The sequence below is a fragment of the Antrostomus carolinensis genome, unplaced genomic scaffold (assembly GCF_000700745.2).
Source record: "Antrostomus carolinensis isolate BGI_N321 unplaced genomic scaffold, ASM70074v2 scaffold8958, whole genome shotgun sequence".
Taxonomy (NCBI): Eukaryota; Metazoa; Chordata; class Aves; order Caprimulgiformes; family Caprimulgidae; genus Antrostomus; species Antrostomus carolinensis.
In genome coordinates this window covers 905-5209 of record NW_010330895.1, presented here as the reverse complement: position 1 = coordinate 5209, position 4305 = coordinate 905, and the positions used below count along the sequence as shown (strand labels likewise).

The following is a 4305-nucleotide window of genomic DNA, read 5'->3' as shown; positions in this document are numbered from 1 at the left end:
TGATTTAACCCCTCACCCTGCCTGCATCACCCAGCCCAGCCCAAACATCTCCTAGAAACTTAAGTCTCCATTTCTCATCACTCCCCAGGCTTCTTCCAGGACTTGCTGCACTGAACAGCTTTCCCTGCTCCCTAGGTGTCAACGAGAGGGACCTCCAGCTCCTACATCTGTGGACTTCATCTGGCTGGTCCCAACCCCACCACTGCTGCCTGCCCTCACACACACCTTCCCACATCCTGTCCACCCAGGCCACCATGAAAAGAAAGACCCACCTCTTCAACATCCCCATCCCTAGGGCTTCCCAAGCCCACTCCTCTCAGCTCCACACCCCAGCAGGAAAGCAAGCCCTTCCTCTCCAAGGCTGTTTTCCAAGAAAAACCCAAAATGCCAAATGGAGCAAAGACTGTGAAAAGTTCAAATTCAACTCTGGGGTTCCCCAACCCTACTGCACCTTCCTGGCTTGTCCCCAAAGACAGGGGAATCTCCCCCCCAGCAGATAAGTGTCTTCAAGTAACAGTAGAGCTGTGGCTCCTCAGGACTGTCCCCATCCCTGCGCTCCCAGCCCATCCATGCTTTGCTGGTGTCAACAGAAAGTGATGTCCAGAGGGACAGGATGCTGACAGACCACACTGCAGCCACCCTGGTAGGGATGTGGAGTGTCCACTCACCACGTGCAAACAGCTCTGTGGAGAAGCATCTCCTTCTCCCCCACCTCATCCTGCGCTTAAAAACTGGAAATCATCTCTCTCTCCTCTCCTTTTTCTTTTTTTTTTTTTTTTTTAAACAAAAAAGAACCACATCATGTGATTTTCCTGCCTTAACATCAGTTTTTTAACTTTGGTTGCCACAGCAACAGGATGCAACTTGGCGTCACCATGACAACAGCTGCCTCTGTTTAAATTCACCATCTGACAGGCAGCCTCGCTCTTCCCGGCTGTCAAAAAGATGGACCTGCCATTACACCTACTCGCCCCTCCCCAAAAAAATTTAAAAAAAATTAAAATCTGATGAATGAAGGGCACAGAAAACAGCCTTGGAGGAGAAAATAACATACATATGTTCTTGGGGAGCACAAGGATGGAGCTGCCTAAGGATGGCACAACATGGTGCATCTCTTCCCGCAGGGAGGTAAAACCTGCCCAAATATTGACTGGGTAAAAGCCAAGGTGCAGAAGATGCTTGCCTGGATGGGGCGTAACACTGCCAGGGTCCCCAAGGGGCAGTGCCCACGCAGCATCAGAGGTGGCTGAGTCAGAGTTGGGGTCACCATGAGCAAAACGTTTTGGGCACGCACGGGTTTGCGCCCCACATTGCAAAATCCCCACGCGTGATGGACTTTGCAGACACCTCAGTTGCTCTTGGCCAACCTAACACTAGATTTGGTCCCCAAAGGGGCTGAGATAGGAGAAATCCCTCTCTGTAAGGAACAGCAAGGTCCCCAAGGGCATCCTTGTCCATCAGGTACAGCAGCCAGCATACGCCTGCAGCCGGAGGCTGTCCTTGGGGACATAGCCAGAGCCACACAGTATCATCTGGCCTTTCTAGGGCAGGAGAGGGATCTTATCCAGGTCAAATGTGATTAAAGGGATGAAGAACGGAGCAGATATAGATGAGCTGCAGCCCATCTCATGTGCTAACTGAATTGCAGCTTTCCAGGCCGCCAACCAAATGAAATCAGGGTTGAAGGCCTGGCCGTCAGCAGGAGGAGAGCAGGCAGTATTTCTGAAGGAGAAGACGAGTAGATGTTCCTACAGCCAAAACAGCAGCTGCCTCACATTTTGGGTAGGACCAGTAAAAAGAGCAGCTCCAGTGGAGGTAATGCACTGGGCTTTCCAGTGAGGAACTCGGCAAAGACTCGTCTCCCCCCAGAGCTGCATCCCAATCCCAGTTTCTCGTATTTCTCCTTCTTTTTCCCCTCCATGCATCATCCCTATTTACACTGGGAAGCCAAACTGCAGAGGCTGCTGGTTATAATTATACAGTTACCCAGCAGATATACAGGCCTGAATCACCAGTTATTTTTAGTCCTATTACCTAGTCAACTGGAGCTGGATGAAGAAGAACCTCCACTCCTCCCCGTGCTCCAACCCAGCACCCTTGGCTTTCCTTGGTGCCGTGCCCGTTCCAACCTAGAGCACCAGTACTGGCCACCTCCTCTCATTGCCCGTGGCCAAAATCCAACGTTTTCATCCCCAAACCACCCATGCCCTCACCCAGGAGTGATGCCATGGGCTCCGTGCCAGGCAGCTGAAATGCTCACACATTTTTCCCTGGACCTACCAAAAGACATCAGCTGCATGTGCTAGGCTACAACTACAAGGATGGGAACAACTTGCTTAGCCAACCTCACCAAACTCATCACCAAAAAGCTTTGTCCATCCCCAAGTCCTCAAGTGGTGCAGAGGAGCTCTAGGTGGGATGAGTTTCTTAGAAAGAGATGGCAGCCAGGCAGGGGACAGCCAGGGACACTCAGTTCCCATAACTGGAGCACGTCTGTTCCCAGCACTCATGTGAGAACATGTCACTTGCTTCTGGAAAAACAATATAAAATGAGCCCAACTCCCTCATGCATTGCAAATTTCAGGAAAGAATAACGCTGGGGAGTTTTTACCGCGTGGTGGTGAAGCTCTAGTCTCTAGGAGACAGCAGCTGCCTGGAGATGAGACATCACACCGGCACGGGACCTCAGCCCACACGGGGAGCACCGGGCCAGCGGCAGCACCCCGGCTCCTTCTTGCTTTAAATGAAAGCCGAAGGGGCGAGAGTCCTCCCACACCGTGCTGAAAATGCACATGAATAATTTGGTGTATTCTGGAAAAGCAAGCAGGCTGGCCTGGCCGCTGCCCTGCCACATCCCTGTCCTCGCTACTGCACCGATGCTCCTGCAGCCACCCACCCAGTGGGCACTGCCACCAGAGGCAGATTGAAGGTTGCCAGGGGGAATTCAGCCCCACCAAGCTGTCCCTTCACCCCCAGGTAACCCCAAAACTCTGGGGGCTTGGCAGTTCTCCAGCCCCTACCTGGTAAAATCATAGAATCTCCTGGTTGGAAAAGACCTCTGAGATCATTGAGTCCAACCGTACCTGTCTACTACTAAACCATATCTCCCAGCAGCCCATCTAGCCATCTTTCAAACACCTCCAGGGACGGTGACCACCTCCCTAGTCAGCCCATTCCATTGCCTGAGAACCCTTTCAGTGAAGACTTCCTGACATCAACCTGAGACTCAACCTGACACATTGGAGCTGCAAGGGGACTATTTCTCCAATGATGCTCAGCAGGGTGGGTGACCTGTTTTGCGTCCCTGTGCCTCACCAGAGGGTTTCTCCATGGTACCTGTTGCACCAGACCAAGGCATCGCTGCTTGTCACCAGGGCGAGCTCTCACTGGAGGAGCCGGCAAGTTAACCAACAAGTTGCAGGGAGAGCAAGCAGCAGCGGCAGGAGCTGCATGTAATCACCACTGCAGAAAACAGCGCGGGGAGGGTCCTCAAGGCAAAGCCTGGCCATGCTGAAGTTTTTAGGCTCGGCTCCTTGGTGGGGGTAAAGCCAAGGGGGAGTCTTGGAGGGGCAACAGGGTGCTGAGCCCAAGCTGATGGGAGCTGTGTGCTGCGGTGCTGGGCACCCAGGGGCACCCGCAGGGAGGGTGGGAGATGCGTGTGGGGGTGTATGAAAGGATGGAGGAGCAGGGGAAGGAGGGGGGAATATGCACCCTCCACCCAGCACTAGGTCCCTGGAATGAACTGCAGTCCCCCAACACCAGCCCCCCACGGGGCTGTGGGGCACAGCCAGAGGTTTTCAGCATCTTCCCCTCTGCCGCAGGGAGGGGACAGCCGGTTCCCAGAGCCACCCTGGGGGGCTGGGGGCTGCAGGGTGAGGATGGCTGTCCCCCTGCCAGGTGTGACAAAAGGGAACAAAGCCACCGCCCAGCAGGGACTAGAGATTTGTGGGTTCTCAGGGGTTCATCCCCAACAGAATGGGTAGCTCCAGGTGGGGTGGGGTGGCAAAACTCCAGCAAGACACTGAGGCACAGAGGAAAGGCTGCGACCCCCCCAGCCACACACACACACACACACAGAACACCCCAAAACAGGTGGGGTTAAACCAGAGCCACCCTCTGTGCCAGCGTAGGGGGCTTCCAAACCCAAGCCTGAGGAGGGGCCGGGGGGGATTCCCGATTCTCAGAGCACAGGAGGGGAACCAGCAACAGGACAAGGAGAGCATTCCTGGGGGACAAGGGGACCCCTCTCCACACGCTGAAGGAGAGCAGAAGGCAGGCGCTTACCTGCTGGCTAGTGCCACGCAC

General features: G+C 54.4%; 1 protein-coding gene across 1 annotated transcript in view; it reads right to left on the bottom strand.

Moving 5' to 3' along the window:
* Positions 1 to 4305, bottom strand: part of LOC104528901 (voltage-dependent R-type calcium channel subunit alpha-1E-like) — a gene marked incomplete at its 5' end in the record, with an annotated part of 60174 nt that overhangs the window by 55576 nt on the left and 293 nt on the right. The window lies entirely within an intron of this gene.